The 19,756-nt window shown below is 39.4% G+C and overlaps 1 protein-coding gene across 1 annotated transcript in view; it reads right to left on the bottom strand.

Moving 5' to 3' along the window:
* Positions 1-19,756, bottom strand: part of MYRIP (myosin VIIA and Rab interacting protein) — a 329,308-nt gene that overhangs the window by 271,533 nt on the left and 38,019 nt on the right. The gene's annotated exons all lie outside the window — the stretch shown is intronic.

Below are 19,756 nucleotides of genomic sequence, written 5' to 3'. Positions count from 1 at the left end.
CTCACCTAGAATGTAAAAACAGAGAGAAAATTGAACCTAGCTGCTTTGCTTTTATCCACATCAGTTTCTGAGCACGTCAAAAAGCAGGATTCTTCCAATCAGACGGTAAGTTTTGAGATGAGGACGGTCCCAGTGTGGTTTGTACAGCACCTGGTACAACGGGGCCCCAGTCCCGGTTATTTCCGTTGGATGCTACCAGAGAAATAATAGAGGATGTTTATAACTGCCTGCTCCAAGAACTAGGGTAGAAACTGTGGACCACACAGAGAACAAAATATCCCTGGTTTGTTCTTGTAGAGATACTTAAAACTGTAAGTAAAAATCCATTTTCTAAGACTTTTCCAGCATTTAAAAAAAATCATTTAAGGGAGTAGGAGGAAAGTGAAAATAAACATGCAAGTTTATAGTAGGTCACACTGTAGATCTACCAACTTGGCAGCATCCTGTTAACTGAACCAGCACTTGAGAATACCACTATACCACCACCACATTTTTCATTTATTTCTCCCTTCACATTAGGATCTCAGAGTGCTTTACAAACATGAATAAATCCTCCACTGCCCTGTGAGGTAGGCCATTACACCCCTTTTTCAGTTAGGTGAACTGAAATATAAAGAAGTTGTCTGACTTGTCTGACACATCATGTACAAAGAGCACATAATTTTTGTCCCTGGATCTAACAATGTTTAAAATTTGTACCATAGATTGTGCTTACTCCAAACTGATTTTAGCTGCCCTTTCAATGTGTGAATTATTAAAATGTATTCTTTGTTCTTAATGGAGATAGACCTTAAAGAGCTAGAAAGGTTTTATTTCTGTGAGCAAAGTTAAGAGCATATCCTTAAAAAGATAAGTCATCTTTTCAAATTGATTCAGAGCATGTGAGAGCATACTGTTCACCTCACTTACCTATATTTAATGGCACCACTGTGAAGTGAAAAGACATTTTAAAAGAAAAAAAATGTAACAGAATGCTAAAATAAGCCACAATGAGGTGTGTGCGCACACCAGAAATATACTGGTTTAAGAAAACAAATGATTTCCAGGTATTTCTGTTCAACTGAATTTTACAAAAGGGCTTTCTAACATATGTATTGCCATATAGAGAGTAGTTTTAATAATCAGTAGGGATTCTGGATGAGACTGAATTTGCAGCTAAGAAATAGCATTAGAAGTTCTTCAACAGACTGGGGAAGATATTCTTCTCACTTAAAGCAGTGTAAATCAGGAGTAACTCTGTTAAAGTCAGTGGAGTTACACCAGTGTAAAACACAGGGGAAATCAGGCCAAAAACAGACTATTAAAAATGTTGAATGGCAATATTCCCTTTAGCTGAATCTTTGTCAATATTTCATATAATTTAAATTTCATTCTACAACAGACTCTATAAAAAAAAAAAGATAACACTTGTATGTTCTTTAGGAGAATCTTTTAATAAAAATAAAGCCTCAAAGCCAGGCCACATGGATTAAGGTCTTAATTCAACAAGGACATGACTAACTTTAAACATTTGAGTAGCTCCATTGACGTCAAAAGAAATTGCTCTAGCATGTGCCTCATTTTAAGCACATGCTTAATTATCTTTCTAAATCAGGGCCTAATGCCCACTGAATGTTTTCTTTACACTGAGTACATCTTCTACCTTTGATATTTGCTCTCTCTCCCCCTTAAATCCTAGCTCCATGATTATATCCTTGGTTGCTAGAATCTGAAAAGTCTCAGCGCTTTTCTGGCCCAAAAAGACATGCTGAAGAAACAATTTTAAAGGGATTATGCCCTCTAGTACTCATGAGACATAATGCAACCAATATAAGCATTCATTTTATATATACAAAAAATAAGCAAAACAATTAGGGTTCCGTTGTGCTAGGCACTGTACGTACAGTAAATGACAATTGCAGCTCTGAAGATTTTACAATCTAAAATACCAATGACCAACATTTCTAGTTCAGAGGAACGTGAATATAGTTTGGGAATCATTATTTAAATATACTTTATGGGGGCGTTGCATCTTTAAATCTTCTCCTGACTTAAAAGATTAGGATAGACATCAGATTTACACAAATTCATGGTCTCCACCCTGGATTTTTCTCAGCACAAGAGGAAGGTTTTTGGTATACGGGAAGGGAACACAACTCCAAAATCAGCAAGAAGGAGAACAGGGTATCTGGCAAAAGGAGCAAACTACATTAAAACTGTTAATATAGGATATACAGAGATACTGTTTTATACTCTGGAACTGTGAAGCCAAACTCAAAATATGCTGACTTCTCTGATGATGCAGACGCCAATGAGACACAAAAATATGATCTTTTTTAATTGCTGTTTAAACCAGAGAAGGAGGAGGTGGGAAAAAGTATGAATCTAATGTTTGTAACAGCCTCATAAAAGATTGACAAAATTTCTTCATGGTCATTTTGTCCATTTACATTTTCTAAATTAGTTTTATGTGTGTAAAACACACTCATTTGTTCAGTTTTCCTCTATGCAGAGCACTAATTAGTTCTATATTATAAAAACCACTTACAAGCTTTTCAAACAGATTATATACTGAGCTTGCATTAAAATGATCAGTAACTACATACAGGACTTGAAGCTCTGCCATGATAATGCTACAAAAGGAATTACAGTTGCAAATTCATGTACAGGAATGAAGCAGCTCTAATGGTATTCAGCTAAAGAGCCAAATGTTCCACTTCCCATATATAAACCATACAAAAAGGTATCATTGACCCCACCAAATTGCATACCCCTTCACTGCATCATAGCCTAAACTCAGCAAAGTACTTTTTACACATATTTAAAATCCATGCCTATTTAGTAAACCACTGACGTGCGTGCTTAAGTATTCTGCTGAATCAAGCATGTCCTTGTGAACCAGAGGAAAACAGCAGAGTGCAATAGCCAGGTGACATGACCAACGGTTGATCACAACCTCCAGCTGCCACGCACAACAGAGATCGGAGGGAACAAGTTGGCCATTTCCCAAGAATCTCAGCCCGTTCACACTCTTTCTGGGCTCTCCAGTATTGCAAACTATATTGCCATCTCACAATATCGGACATTCCCATCCTCACCTTTTCCAAAATATGTTAACATTGCAAAGGGGAACTACTACTGTTTAAAACAGCATACAATACCTTTGCATCATAATTACGCTGCCCTGAGTTGCAAACATGCTGTGTAGAACAGCTGTTCCACAACTCCTTACCTAGGGTTGCCAGGTGTCTGGTTTTCGACAGGAAAGTCGAAAAGGGGACTACTCAAAGTTCAGTTACTGTGGGCGGGGGGAGGCGGCAGGTCATCACCCACACTAGCCCCTAACTCAGCCAGGGCTGCCTCCTACCTGTATCGGGTGGCTGCTGCTCCCAGCCCCAACTCTGCAGGCGAGTCCTGCCCGACCTGGGCTGGACAGTGGGAAGAGGAGTGAATGGGGGATGGGGCCTCAAGGGAAGGGGGCAGAGCCGAGGCGGGATGGGAAGAGGGCCTCCGGGGGAGCTTCTGGCGCTCCTAAACAATTCAACATCTTTGCCTTTATAAATTAAAACTGGGGTGCAGAGGAATAATTTTAAAAAGGATATATTTCTTTTCCACTGATTTCAAAATACAGCAAGCTCAGAAAGCATAAACCGTAGTATGCCAACACTTCTCAACAAACGTAATGAAAAACAAACCTCTGCAATCACAAACATCGGATTCCATGCTCCAGTGCAGAAAATATTACATGGCTTGTGGCAAACAAAGTGTCAAATAAACATAACATCAATTGATCGTTTCTGCCGAATCTAACTGTTGTCACAAACTGCAGCTCTGCAAAATTTTAATTCCTAGGCATTTTTGGCCACCCTTTTTTCTACAGTGTATTTCAAGTCAAGACACATTGATTCAAGATCCTGGAAAGTGACATAAAATGATGTGGTAGATTTAATTTCAATGCAGAACTGGAAGATACCAGGACTTTGCAAGAACAAGCTAGTTGCATTCGCTAGACATACGAATATTAATGAATCCGATATTGTTCAGTTGAAAAAAAAATGCTGCTTGTGAACTTTTTGATGCAATCAGAAGGGAACTTGTGGAGAATCTGGCAAGCAAATTCTAATACCTTGTTCTTCAAACGCACCACCAACAATTTTCCATCTGCACGAAAGAAATATTTATATACTGCATTTTGTACACTGCATTACTAAATATTCTTCACAAGAAAATATTTTTAGATATAGTTTTAAATAAGTGTAAGGTACTCTAATACTTTATGTTGACCTCACAGAAAAATGAAAAATATGAATTCTCTTTCTATCCCTGTTCTTTCACTTCTTTGCACTTCACTCTAGTCTCCAATGACTAGTCCTTTCCCCCTTTAAGCCAAATAAAGGGGAAATAAATATTTCTTTAAGATGTATAGTATTTTCCTTGTAATTGACAGTTACTGAACACTACAAAATAGAGTGAGTAAAAAAAGATTTTGCCTGATAATACAAAGGACCAGATAGTCTCTGTCTTATTCACGGTGTCTCCTTGAATCCAATGACCCAGATCCTCCCTGCAGCCAAAAAGCTCTTTGTTTAGCTCAAATTGGGGAGTAGGGGTGAAAAGATGGCTTTTAAGCCACCTCTGAGCTCCCCTGATCCTTGTACTAGACTGGTTAGTCACCCAAATAAGTTAGTTTGCTCTAATTTCCACTAGCTGCCAACAGCCACTCTCCTCCCCTTCTTGCAGGGGTGAGGAAGAGATCTTCCAATGGTCTGCTAAACTGGCAACCAGAAAAACCTAGCAGGGAGAGTTCTAGCTGAACCCTGCTTCCGTTCTGTCAGAACTTCATCGAAATTGAGCCTTCTCTGAGCAACATTTTGATTTTGATGAATCGTCACATTCAGACAAAAATCAGATCCAGCTCTAACCAACACATTAAGAATTTCACAATCAGTTATAAGGTTGTGAGGGAAGAAGGATACAGTATGGGATTACCAACTTTGAAATTGTCAGAAAGGTAGACAGAAAGGATAGTTGTTCCATTATTTAAATGATTTTATCAAGTCATAAATGATTTAAACATGCCTGTAGTAGCTATTTATAATACCATGTTTAAAGCTAAATATGGCACGTTGATTGTTCAGCATTATTCTGAAGTACTCTATGACAACAATTGAGAGCTTATTTTTTGACAATCAATACGATTTGCAAACTCAGTATCAGTATGCCTGTTAGTTAAACATGGTGTGGCTGATTGGCAGTTTACTAGACTTCAAGTCTCTCATTTCATTTTGAGCTGTTTCATGCTCTCCAAATTCTCTGCAGTATCAGCATGGTAGACTTTGGGATAAAAGAGAGGAAAACCCCAAGACAGGGTGTTTCAATTTGGAGTTCTGTGTTGGTGATCAATCCAACCACAGCAGCTTCTTTCTATCTTTCTCGTCTCTTCTTTTCAGTATTTTATTCACTCTTTTCCTAAAATAATTCTTCCTCCCAGTGTTCCCCTGGGGAGTGCTTTCTCCAAACTGTACCATCAGAAGGTTGAGGTTTATCTCCCCAACCTTGTGGGAAAAGCAGTAGGTCCAACCCCCAAATTCCATGGATCTTTGAGAGGGGAGCCTCTGGATGCAAGAGACCAATGATGGTTCCCCCAGCCAACAGCTACATCTGAGATTTCCCCTAAACACGAAACCACAGCCCTGAGGGGGCTTCGATAAAAAAGGGAATTCAGTAGCCTCTTGCTGTATAAACCTTTTAGCATTTTAATCACTGGGTGCCAAAAGAAAATGACATGACTCTGCTTGACCCACCCTGATCCTTCTCTTTCCCATGTCGTCCCCAGATTGGGAGCCCTCCGCTGGCCCAGGTACAGCACTTTGCAGGCAATCTACATCCACTTCCACTTGAAAAGAGAAAATGCCATAAGCAGAGTGGGCCTTCCTTGCACAGCTCTGGGGAAAAGCTCAGGCCTTTATAGAAAGCCCACAATCATCTACCTCAACTGTGCCATTTCTACCAGCCGAGTTTAACCAATACTTCTATTGTATCTTCTTCCACTGATGTGACCGACTTCCTCTCATTTGTAAGCCATAGGACCAGATTCTTATTCCACTATGTCAAATATAATAGTTTAAATGCAGAATCAATTAGTTGATTTACATGGAATTATTCCAGTATACACGAGAGCTGAATCTGATCCACACGGAGTGATGCGTAGTGTAGATGAAAATGAGTCCTTTTCCCACCCCTTGTTGCTGACATTTTGAATACCTTATATTAAAAGAAATAAGCATATCCAGTTTTGGGGGAGGGATCCAAATTAATCTTATCCTCGCAAGCATAGCACAAATCAAATCCTTATGGCAGAGAGCAGACGAGTGTTCAAAACCAAGTTGCTCATTCAGAACTCGTATGCTGTCTCATTTATCACCTAGTCTGCCTCTCAGATTAATCAAGAAGAAAAAGAAAAAGAAAAAAGAAATGGCACCATAACAGAGCTCTGCAGCTCGTCTGCAAATATCAGCAGGTATAAGAGTAGGTTTTCAATCTGATCATTGCTCACTTACTCTAGCAGTAGCGTTATTGCTACAGACCTTTTTGGTCTTGGCAAAAGTATCTCCATATTCATAGAATCTGAAAAGCCTAGTACATTAATACCCTCAGGAATGCTCATAAACTGTCCACATCCTGAGATCATAAAATGGGAGCCCTTCTGAATATTACTGTTAAAGGATAATTGGTCTCACATCAACTTAACAGCATATAAACATTCCCAGCTGTATTTGCTTTTCATGGATTAAACAGGTTTGTAGCTAAATACAGGTATAAAGCTGTACATGGTGCATTGGGAATTAGGAATAGTACGCACATTGCTTTTAGCAGCATTGTAACTGACTGATAGCCCTGCACACCCAGCAAAATAATTTTTTCTACAAAAGGGAAAGGAGGCAATCACCCTTCTCTGGGAAGAACCTCCGAGTAGACAATTTGCGAGGAGAAAAATTTTGTGAGATTCCCTTTATGGAGTTATCCTCACATCATTCAACTGAGGAGTAAGGTGACCCCACAGATCAACTGTTTGGCCTCTGCATATTGCAAATCCATCAGACACACAGGCCCAGTGCCTCAGCAGGCCTCTTCTTCTGACACTCCCTCAGACTCTCTAAAAAACAGGCGCCCATTGGAACCGTACTGCCCGGGCCTCCCCCACCCCTTCCAGATGAACCCGGTACCCCAATTGAAGGAGAATCCCCAGAACAAACTCTGGCCAAAATTGGTGCAGTAAGTTTCATGCAAATTTTCTGCTGGTGGCCGGCCAGAATGAGGAGGGTGACCTGGACCTCCCTGCATGCAGATTCTCTCCTAGGTTGGGATGAAGTGACACCACATAGGTAGACAACCCCCACCCTCCTCCAGCCACAAAGGGTGAGACCTAGCTACAAGACTTCTCCATTCATGTGAGAATGCTTCCCCCATACCACTCCTCTCTCTCCCCCAATGTCAGGATCTCTGGTTAATATTCAAGAGTATATTTCTAAAGCAGTGCTGTTGCATGAGAACCCTAACTCCCATTCCAAGCTGGATAGCCAAATCCTTATCAGATAGATTGAAAACCAACCGTGGTTTTGTCTTTTTATTATTATTATTACTATTATTATTATTAAAAAGAGCAGATTTAAAAATATTTTAATAACAAATATTTAATAATATTTAATAATAATATTGATCATATGTGATTGATTCAAGGGATCAAATGTTTCAGCAAAGAAGCCTGCATTTTGGCTTTACTTATAAAGCCAAAACAGTTACAATTGGAGGAAGGAAGCGCTTATGCTGAACATTTCCACAGTCAGATGAAGTTCTCAGAAGAGAGAAAACCAGTATATTCCAAAGCAAGGAAAACAAAGCATAAATGAGATTGAAAAAGTGGATAAAGCCATCAAAATGGCAGAAATAGTTGAGACAGAAACTGAAGATATTTACAAATAGAAAAACAAATTAATCAAAATAATCAGCTTCAAAATTCAGCCCAAAAGGTGACTGGAAAGTGAACTAGTCTTATCTTATTTCAATGGGTAAGAAGTATTTTTGGTTGTAAACTGGAATAGAAATAAAATTAAAGAAAGCTGAGACTTTTATTACAAACTAATATTCACTAACCATGAATACAACAAAGCTAACTGGCTCTATTCAGATCAGGTGATCATTACAAAAGATTATTTGAGCTGTAATTACAACAGTAACACATTCATTTATGAGAAACAATGTAATAAACTTTGGCAGTGGAAAGCTTTATATTTACCAGACTAAATGCATGTTCATTTGAATGACGTAAATGCTTAAACTGAACATTAAAAATGGAGTAATTTAAAGATAACCAAGAAAAATATTTTTAATTGTGCAATGATGACCTACTCCCAGGAGTCTTCAGATCCCCCCCGATGCTTGGTGCAGCAGGAATTTGCATGGCTCACATAAGGTTGAAAGTTTTTTCCCTATTTTTCACTGCGTTTCCCTTAATCCTTAAATCCTCCATCAATATTGTCGAAACCAAGCATGTCAAATGGATTTTCATCTAGTTTTTCTTTTCTTGAATAACTTTGTTAACCCAGCCAATTAATCTAATAGCTGAATATTAAACAAACTGCACCACAGTGCTTGAGACATTTAGACTGATCAGAGCACTAGGAAATATATTACAGAGAACAATGCTACACTGGAGGACATAATACAGCAACAGGATAGGCCTTTTCCATTTCTAATTCTATGCCAATACGATTTTTGTGGATCTATGTATTCAATAAGGATGACTGAGTTTCCACCAGACTACGGATTTTTATAGGTGTGGATCTTGGCTTTGTAGAACCAGATGTCAAAGAACTGTAAAAGAGTTTTGCAATAACGCAAAGTAGGAATATGCAGACAGTTTTTTTTTTTACCAATAACCAGAACTACATCTGGGATTACATATAAAGGGATACTCAAAATTAAATATGTCCACATTTCAAAGGTTGTAAAAAAAGTTTATATTTAATATAAAACCAACAGAAAGGTTTCCACAAAAAACTTAAAATAAATCAAAACAGTTGGCTTTGAAACAAATATTCATCTGCAATATCTGAAACCCAAACTTAACAGAATTGAGAACGAATAAAATCGATTATAAACAAAAATGAAAAATTACTTCACTGATTTTCTGTGGTCAAGCAAAGAATTCAGAAAGTAAACCAAGAGCAAATATGGTAACATGTAAATTGGATTTTTATCATTTCAATTTTAGTCATTTATAGTATTAAGTAATATAGGTAGAGAAATACATTTTTTTTATTTTATTTTTTTTTTAAAAACTCATGATTTTAAAATTGACCATTTCAGTTTAATCATTGTTCTTCATTCATTGTTCTGGTTTTAAAACCATGACTGTTTAATTAAAGTTCTTTAAACTGAAAGTACTATTGATCACTTCCCTAAAAGGCACTAGAGTTAAACCATGTGCAATTATGTTTGTGTTGAAAACCCAACAGATAATCCAAAAATTTAGTCCATAATACATTTTGAATGTGCAGAGAATATCTATCATAATTGTGTCATATCACAAATATGGGACAAAATATGTAATACTCAGAGGCTGAACATAATATAAAGGAGTAGCACATTAAATACCTATGGTAGTAAGAGGCTTCACAGACTGAGAAAACAACAATTTAGTGGTTCTTCAATATCAGATCATTAAGGCACATCTAAATACGAAGGGGTCAGATTCTGCTATCCTTTTTTACAGAGTAGAACCTTCTCTTTTGCAAATAGTTCCAAGGCCCAAACACTCCTCGCTGTGAACATGGGTTTCAGAAACTTGTACAGAGTTAAATAGCTCAATAGTATGACCAATACACCTACGACATTTCAGGTGTTGAGGAATTACGCCTTAGTGATCACAATATTTTGTGGCACGTACACCAGTTAAGTTGAAGGAACTTTGCACACCTGTTTTGTTTTTGTTTTTTTGCTTTTGTAATTAACTCAGGATGTCATGGCACTGTTTGCTCGAACAATGGCACCTCTTTGTGGACATGCTACATAAAGTAAGCAGCCATTCAACATGCCCCTCACTTCAGGAAGGAGCATGACATACTAAAAAATGGTGCAAACCAACCTCACACTTTAGACAAGCACTTTTCAGACTGTTGTGATAGATCACACATAGTGCATATAACATAGTTCAAAGGAAAATGTATCCTTTTTGCTGGGCTCAGAGATACGATCTTTTAAATAATAATGCAAGAACCTATTTATATACAAGCAGTTTTTAAAAAATGTTGGAATTATATTCCAAAAGAAATGAGTAGTAAATGAGTAAGGTAGAAAAAAACATTATATATATATCAAATATATTCAAGTTTCATTAAAATATTTTGTTTTATGGATGCAGAGTCCTCCTGGGAGTGTCCCCAGTCAATAAGATATCTGCAAGTGTGATTTTATATGTGAATCTCTAGCCTAGTTAACAAATGTTTTAATATACAGTGACTATTTATTGGGGAGGGACAGTAATATGTATAAGTTGTTCAGATAAGATGTGGATCATCTTACTTTCTCAAAATTTTCTCTCCAGGGCTACCTAATTCACAACATAATATGGTCAGGTGTTATGAATAAGGAGAGAGAATCTTGTGTTTAAGGCATGAGTCTGGGGTTCAATTCTCAGCCCATCCAAAGTCTTCCTATGTTACCCTGAGCAAGTCATTTAATATCTCTGAGCCCCAGTTCTCCATCTGTAACATGGAGATAATAATACTTTCCTTTCTCCCACCTTTTGTCTTGTCTACTTGAACTGTAAGCTCTTTGGGGCATGGACAATCTGTTATACATTTGTGTCTTACTAGCACCTAGTACATCAAGGCCTTGATCTCAGCTGGGGCCTCTTGGCACTGCTATATTACAAACGATAAATTAAAGTAATGGATGAGCAGTCCTACTGCTGGGAGCCAGAGTAACAACACTGGCACAGCACGTCTGGCTTGATGGCGCGGATGTTCTACAGATCCTGGGGGAAATCCGCCAGGTTTGTGGGAATACCCTACCGCCTTTTATGCTGGAAGAAAATCATGCACTTTCTGCCTCTCAACAGGATGATCTGAGAAGATCCTCATTAAGATTTCCTCCTTCAGACACCCTTACCCAGGAGATTCAATATTGGAGGGGACAAGCTGGGCAAGTCTAGGAGCTAGGAACTCCTGAATTTTAATCCCAGCTCCACCACAGATTTGCTTCGTGTTCTGGGCGTGTAAATTCATTTTTGTATCTCAGTTTCCCTATCGATCAACTGCAGATAGTACTCTTTACTTACTACCTCCAAGGAGTATTGGTGAAGCTTAAATTCTTAATGTTTGTATAGTACTTTGAAAGAAATGAAGGGCTACAAAGGTAATAAATACTGTGATCACCAAAACAACCATCAGACTGGATACAAAGGATAGCTTTTAACCCCTACTAAACTGCCTCATTCAACCATCACAGCCTCAGTCCATTACATGGGGCTGATTAGTGGAAAGGCTTTCATTAAAATGGGCTTTGGACAAGGCCCAGATTTACCATACCAAAAATCAAACCAGAGTTCACAGTATAACGTGGTACTGCAAACAAATAACCTGCTTGCTCCTGCAGTTCATTCTCAGCATAATACCATAATCCTCTGTTTATGACAACATCAATCCTTTTCACAGTAATCAACTGAGACTGCACATGGACTTCATTTTTTAATGCAAAGTGATTTTAGGTCTATTCAGTGGAGTTGTTTGAGTGTCAAATAATTTTGATGAAAAAACAACACCTGTTTGCAATTTGTTCCCAATTTTTTTGACCGACTCTATTAGTCAGTTTGATAGGCCAGTCCCGCAACAGCTGACCTGAGAAAATACAATATTTGGGATTGATTAAAAAGTACTAGAAGCATTCACTATGTGCAGTGTTACTTCTTATTGGCTTTATTAGGATTCTTCCATATTCTACCACTCTTACAGGTTTTTCACACAGCCCATTTTCAAAAGTTCCAGCTCAGCAACTGCTTCCAACTGCTATTCATAAATGAGCCTCTAGGATTCTCAGCAGATCTGTCCACAATTCTCTGTCCCAACGCTCATTTTATATTTGGTACAAATAGTTCTGTTCCTAATAGTTTATAAAAGACTCTGGGGCCTGAAGGAATCGGTCCTACACATTATCATTGGGAACACTGCTTGTCTGCTGGTGGAATATAAGTACTGCAGGTCTAAAAAGCAAACTAAAATAAATATGCAAATACAGGTGGTTGAGAAAAAACCAGGAGCATATGTTTTGTTATTCTGCAGGTGAAAGGTTTTGGTGGATCTTCAAGAGACACATTAAACATCACTATTTTAGGATAAGCTACAGAAAGTCAGCCTCCTATAAAAACTGTAACAATTTATCTTAAGATAAATTGTCCAGATAACTTAAGATAACTGTCCAGTTTTCACGTGAAAAAAAAAATCTGCTTTAAACTGATAACCCCGGGGTTAGTAATGAAAGGAAGCTGGTGTTTATTGAATTGTCAGCATTGTTTAAGGACACCGTGAAATGTTTTTACAATACTCTAGGTTTCACTTTGCATTCTATTTCATACAAAGAGAAACCAAAAGTTTACTATCAAACTAATTAGGCCTAAAAACGACTTACATGAATTCCTGAAATCCATGTGAAATCTATCACAGTCGGTTATTGTGGAAAGGCTTACGGTGAGGATTATGATGCCAAACGGACGATAAACAGACAGATTTGTAAGAAACAAAGATCCGGTTTTCATGCAAAATAGCTATGAACACATTTCCCCCGTGTTTCCCAGAAGGTGGTGGCAGCGGCAGCACCTCTTTTATAATAAATATTTTATTGAATTTGTAATAAAAAATTGTGCAAAACAAAACTTAAAAGATAAAGATCAGCATTCATATCCCACCACTAAAAGATATTCGCTAAATTAAACCATCTGCTGTCTAGTATAATCTCTAACTCCAAAGAGCTCTTTGTACCCACATGGAACACACTTGACTTCAGTGGTCCTGGTTTCAGTTCAGGTGCTTCTGCAGCGTACCAGGGACATCACTGGTAAATAATGGAATGCTCTGAGATTTTTGTAATGTATATCTTCAGGTATACAACTCCAAAGGAACAAGTTAATCAAATAGAACTGGATTCACAGTAGACTCGCACAATCCACAACACAACTGGTCTGAAGGAAGTCAAAGAAATTTCTCATTCGTTCCTAACATTAAACTGGTATTTTCATGTTCTGAAGACAGCTAGCAAGAGTTATTACTGTACAGCTGTTTGGGCCACAGATTATCTTCATTTTTTTGTCTGTATGATGCTAGTGCACTTTAATAATACCTCATGAGACGGTCACCAAGAAATTCTGCAATATTTAAAATTGTCACCATTTATTCCTATATGGAGTACATTTTCCTTCAAAGTGAAGTTCTCCAAAACATGACTGTATAAATGGAGCCACGGGTCCATATTTATTTTCTTACAATGATTTCCAGATGAAATGTGGTCTTCCTAACTGCTGTCCCTGAAAACTCAACCCAGGGATCCAGTAACAAAGGTTTTGAAAGCCAAATTATGCTCACCTGGCATGATTTTCAGAGGTGCACAGCACCTGTAGCTCCCCCTGACTTAAAGGGACCTGAGGGTGCTCCACATCTCCGAAAATCAATATATTAGTGCATTACTTTAGATAGGGCTGCACTAGTGTAGCTGGTTGAAACTTAGCGACCAGTATTTGGATGATCCACAAGAAGGAATATAATCAGTTTATCCTTGCTTAGTCATTGTCTCAGCAAGACTAACAAGAGTGAAAGAAGTGAAAGCATACTTTAGTCCCTGAAATGAACACACTGGACTCTGTGGAGTAAGAAAATGTCATTTTAACATAGCCAGTTTTCAGAATAAAACTGCACACTAAACCACAGAGCGATCATACCTCAAAAGTCTTATTAAATGTTGAACTGTTGCCCACATCAAATGCAAAACTCTTTAGAACACAGCTCAATGTCATCTAAAGCTTGAAGCTCATAAAGAATTCTAACTAATTAATATTTTAATTAAAATTGATTGAATTAGGTTGCAAGAGACTCCTCACTGGTAAAAGAAACACATCTTGTAATATTTTCTTTCACAACTTCTTGATATTAAATAAGGCTCACATTAATAAGGCTGATTAATAAGCTGCAGCAAGATTAATTAAGTGATAATGTCAGTGGAATATGAAGTTGTCACAGAATACAGGTCAGCCAATGCTAAGTAAAGGAGAAGAAAGCAAAGCTCTCTATCAAACAATTAAAGCGGATGCAAAGGCCATAGGTTACTTTCAAAGCAAGAGATCCTGATCCTGGAACAAAGTACTGGACAATAACTTGATTTTCTAGTACACCAAATTTCATATTTAATATGTCATTCCAATGTAGGTTATTTAACCAGAGCTGGCAAAAGTCAGAACCTCTGGCAAGTGGGACATTTTGTTATTTTGACATTTGTTTTTACCCTGAACTGGGAAGAACCACCAAAATATTTAAATTTTTCATAACAAAGTTCTGAAAAACATTGATCTGAAAATGTCTAAACAGAGTACATTTCCAATGATACACCTCAGACACGATATTCCCATGATGCAATGCAGCCGTTCAGCCAGAGGAGAGACCATGGCGCATCATGCAAGTAGTAATCCAGCCAGCAGCCCAGCCTGTACAAGGTATATGGGGGCATGAGGCACTCAAACTACAACTCCCATGGAGGTACTGTGGCAACTCAGGTGGACACCCATTAATGTCGCTCTCACCTGAAACTAAACATTTCGATTCGGTTTGACAAACTAAAATTATTCACTTTGGGTTCACCCCAATCAGTTTTATTAGTAATGTAAATTTGTGCATGAGACTTTCTTTCTGACTGGTTACAGTACTCAAGTTTTATCTATGCAAATCAGAACAAAACAAAAAAAAAACCCATTTTGAAATCACAGACTGTGAGGCTAATTTAGGTATGTAGTTAAAGTGCACATCTCCTGATCCATTGCCCCACTGAATAAGGTCTGTCCTGCATGGGGCTGAGCACTTTTAACTCCCAATGAAGTGAATGAGCATTAAGGACACTCAGTACCTCTCAGAATCAAGCCCTTCATGAGGCAGGGCCAAGTAGGTTCCCTTGCTTTATTTATCCCACCTTACGTGGGAGAAGGCAATCCAGTACTATACAGTCAAATGGTGCCAGATTATGGAATTTCTTTTTAGTTTAAGTTAAAAACATATATGAAATTCCATTAAAAAGATAGTACTGTTGTGCTTTCATAGTTAAGCAAGCATACATCAGGAAATACAAAAGTTCAGACTGCATGTGCACCATTAACTCTGCATTAGGTTTCAGTCTTTAGCTACAGAATCATATCCTATTTCTCCAAGACACACTTGATTCCTCTCCCATTGAGGTACAAAATTTGATCTTCCAGGATACTGAGGATTTTTGAGGTGGATACTTCAAAATGAACATTTCCTTATCCTCCATGGCTTTCCCAGGAGCTACTCCTATCAGCTTCCTGGTGCAGTCATGCAGCCACCCAGGTGGCAGTGACACCAGCCTAGTACAGTAGCTCCTGTGGGTCCTGATCAACATGCAAGCTCCCAGGCTGGTGTTTACAAGGGCCTCTAGAACACCAGCTTCAGTTGGTGTCCTGCCTCTTCCCCCCCGCCCCCCAAATAAAGCCATTTTGAAGAAAAATGTAAAAGGAATGCCCAAAGGACAAGCATTCTAAACCTACATGATTTTAAAATAATACATGTGAGCGGAGACTGTCCCTTTAATTCAAGTTGGGCTGGATATGGGCAGTTTCACATGGACTGCAAACTAGCTGATGGACTGCACAATAAAAAGTAATGAGGTAGTATGGAAGCTATGTATGTGAAGGCTAGTGGATTCCTACCAGTATTGGGTCTATTCATAGTTAACAGAAACACCATAATTAATTATCTGAATATTGGGAGTTGCTTACAGAATGGTCAAAAAAGCTTCTAAACTAGAAAATACAAAGGGTCATACAAATTACATTTTAAAATCACCACAATTCCAATATACCGTAACACATTCTGTCAAGAAAGAAATCTACCGACTATGTGTGCAAGCTCTAGAGACCGTCCATATTCTTCTCAGACAACATTCCAGTTAGCACAGCTTCAGATTGAAGAATCTTTTCTCCTTTTCTCTCTGTATTTTCTGCCTCCAAACTTCTGTCCCTGCTATATTCCAAAATCAGAAAACGAACCACTTGCAAATATGCAAAGGAAAAACACACAGCCCTCTCTGATGTCTGCGAAACACTTCAATCTGCCTGTTCCAATTTAACTCCTTTGAGTCTGAAAATTCTCCATAATGCAAATGATATATTCCATTTGAAAGAATAGACAAAAAGACTTATTATAAAAGGGCTACACCCATTAAAAAAAATTAAAAATCCACAACCCATTTCAAATAACACCAAGGGACAACCCACGTTATTGTTCATGTCCAGAGCTCATGTGTTCTGGTTTCATAAGGAAACTGCAGCGGATGAATTAAGAAATTTTATTCTATTGTCCAAAGACAATTATCTTTTAGTAAAACCAATCTGACTCATATGAATAATATATGCCAGGATGTCAGACAGCCTGTAAGTACAGTTCTTCACTGAAAATGACTTTTGTAAAAATGACAAGCTTACGAGCTTACACAGAGTTCTTTTCGGGTCAGGAAAAGGTACTCAGAGTGTCATACCTAAATACAAGGTGGAAAAGTGGAATAGATTGTTTAGCATAGGTAGTTAACACATTTCCAAGGACCACTCAAGGTGAAGTGACCCGTTAAAACTTCATCAGTCACAGGGAGGGGTGGAGGGAAAAAGCTGAGGTGTGAGGGTTTAGTGGCACTGAGTATATTTCCCAGACCTGAAGAAGAGCTCTGTGTAAGCTCAAAAGCTTGTCTTTCTCGCCAACAGAAGTTGGTCCAATAAAAGATATTACCTCCCCCACCTTGTCTCTCTAGTAGCCATGTTGGTCCCAGGATATAACTGAATACAACAATGGAAGATACTGAATTTTGCAGTCTGAAATGGAAACGTCACAACATGAAGAAAAAGGAAGCAAAATTTAACAGTGACATCTACTTCCTGAACAAATGCAAGAAACAAAACATCTTCCCCAGAGGTCTCACTATCTATAATGCTCTGACCATTACACACAACTCTAAATGTGTAAACAGCTCTTCAAAAGGACTTCAGAAAAACTAAGGAACCACTTACTAGACCTAACATACTCCAGAAAGGGTGTCCTCAAACAAGATATCATCACATGCTCCCACAGAATAGAAGACAAAAAAAAAATCTGGACAATAACCTGGAAATCATGCAAGAAACAACTATCCCAGAAACAACACCCTGAACAACTATCAAAAACCTGACGACAGCCATACAACACAAAAAAACAGAAAGTGGAACCAACTACAACAACTCCGCAACCACAGACCACCACCTCTGGAAGAAACAATGGCACCAGGACCCACCATGTAGACACAGGACCCTAACACATCGTGACTACCCTTCACTATTGGAGCTGAATTATCAGTACGCTCCAAGGGGCTGAACTTCTGTCCACTCCACAGAACTGATACCATATTCATATATGAAGTACTAGAAGCATTCTTCTGCTGACTCCGCCTCAAAGAATTCTTTCACAGCATTGACGACATCACCCACACTTAACACATCCCCACCAACAGTCATAAGAAACAAAAAAGACACCCCACAGCGGACAAAATACTCTGGATCAATACATTGATTGCTTCAGGGGAAAATATTGACTATGAAATCTTTAACAAACATCACATTCACCACAACCTCTATGCCATGGAGAGGACAACAACACCCAATCCCTAAACCCACCCATCAGATAGTGATCAAAGCAGCAGACAAAGGGGGAACCATTGCAGTCCTCTACATGATGACTACATCCATGAGGCCAATTGACAACTCTCTAACACCACCTACTATGAAGAACTCAGAGAAGATCCCACCCCACAATTTACCCAAGAATTTAAGGTATCATCAAATCCTTTCCCACCCAACTCCAAGAGAAACTCTACAACCCGATGAACTCACCCTAGAGACCTTCTACATGCTTCCCAAGATACACGGACCAGGCAGACCCATCTTATCTGGCTATCACACTTTTACTGAAGGAATATCAGGACTCATAGAAACCATCTTCAAAGCATTCATCACGCAAAGGGCTAGCTTCCTCCAGGACACAACCAACTTCCTCCAGAAACTCTGCTACATTAATCTCCCTCAGAACACTATCCTTGCCACCATGGATGTCACTTCCCTATACTCTAACATACCTCACAGCATCACTGGGCTTTGAGCAGGGGGTTGGACTAGATGACCTCCTGAGGTCCCTTCCAACCCTGATATTCTATGATTCTAAGGCTGGAAGTTTAAGCTCACTCCCCATCCTCAGCTCACCCCCTCATGTCTTGCCAAGGTACATCGTATAAAATGGTGCATGTAACATTGTTCTGGAGTTACTGTCATACCTGTAGTTGCCACATCCGGAAATTCATGGGACAGTTCTGCTTTCCCCAGGTCTAACACATGCTCAGCCGAGCATGCAGGTCAGTTTCAAAGGCTCAGATTTACTTCCCATGGTATTTCTTGGTTTTCAGAGGTTTAAGTTTAGCCACTCTCCACATTCTGGAAGGGCACGAGGCACCACCAGGCAACCTTAACTCTGTGTTAACAAAGACTTGGGTTTTTTTAAATAATTTCTCAGTACCCCCATGTACCACAACCCTGTTCTCCCCCCCACACCTCTGGCTCCTTGGCAATGATTACCCCAGCACAGAATGCACTGGCTGCACGTTAGTCCCTTCACCATCTCCTGTCTCTGTCTGTCCAGCACAACCTGGTCTCCCTCCTCCCCATGGAGAGGCACATGTCATCATGGGACCCCACAGTTTGGGGAGAGGATGCAGGAACAGTGCAGGGACTAGCATGGAGTCAGTGGGGACATTTTTTGAAGGGCTGGACAGATGTTGGGAGCTCAGCTGCAGGGAGCTGTGCACAATGAGATGAATCCCCCCTCTGCACATTTCTGATCTCCTCCTTTCCACCACATTCTTCCCTGAACTGTTCCCTCCCCCCACAAACACACACACTTAACTGCCCCGACTTCCCCAACACTGCTCCAGCTCCTCCAACGTTCCCTCCATCATGCCCATTGTTGTGACCACACCGCAGACGCCCTTGCTGCTTCAAGCCCACACCCCAACTCCATCTTCCCTGACACTCCAATACCCTGCTAAGCTTTGAGGGGCCATGAGCAGAAGGGAAGGTGTTCGGGCTGTGATGAGTGGACGAACCAGCTGGAGTCAGGAAAGGGCAGAAGACTGGAGATGCAAAAACCCTACCTTCAGGTTGAGTGGAGGGAAAGAGGCTCTACACATCCATCTGCAATACAGGAGCCTCACATAGGTGTGAAGTGAAAAATCACCCCCCTGAGCGCAGCAAGTCTGAGCGCTTTAAAGCGCTAGTGTGGACAGGCTCTGAGCACTGGGAGCGCCTTGTGGAGATGGATTACCAGGAGCACTGGGAGAGCTCGCGCACAACCACACTCGCACTTCAAAGTGCTAATGCAGGAGCGCTCCCACAGCAGCGCTTTGAAGTTTCTAGTGCAGCCATCCCTTGTCT

Source organism: Eretmochelys imbricata, chromosome 2 (assembly GCF_965152235.1).
Source record: "Eretmochelys imbricata isolate rEreImb1 chromosome 2, rEreImb1.hap1, whole genome shotgun sequence".
NCBI classification, from domain to species: Eukaryota; Metazoa; Chordata; order Testudines; family Cheloniidae; genus Eretmochelys; species Eretmochelys imbricata.
This window is presented reverse-complemented; position numbering and strand designations above follow the sequence as displayed.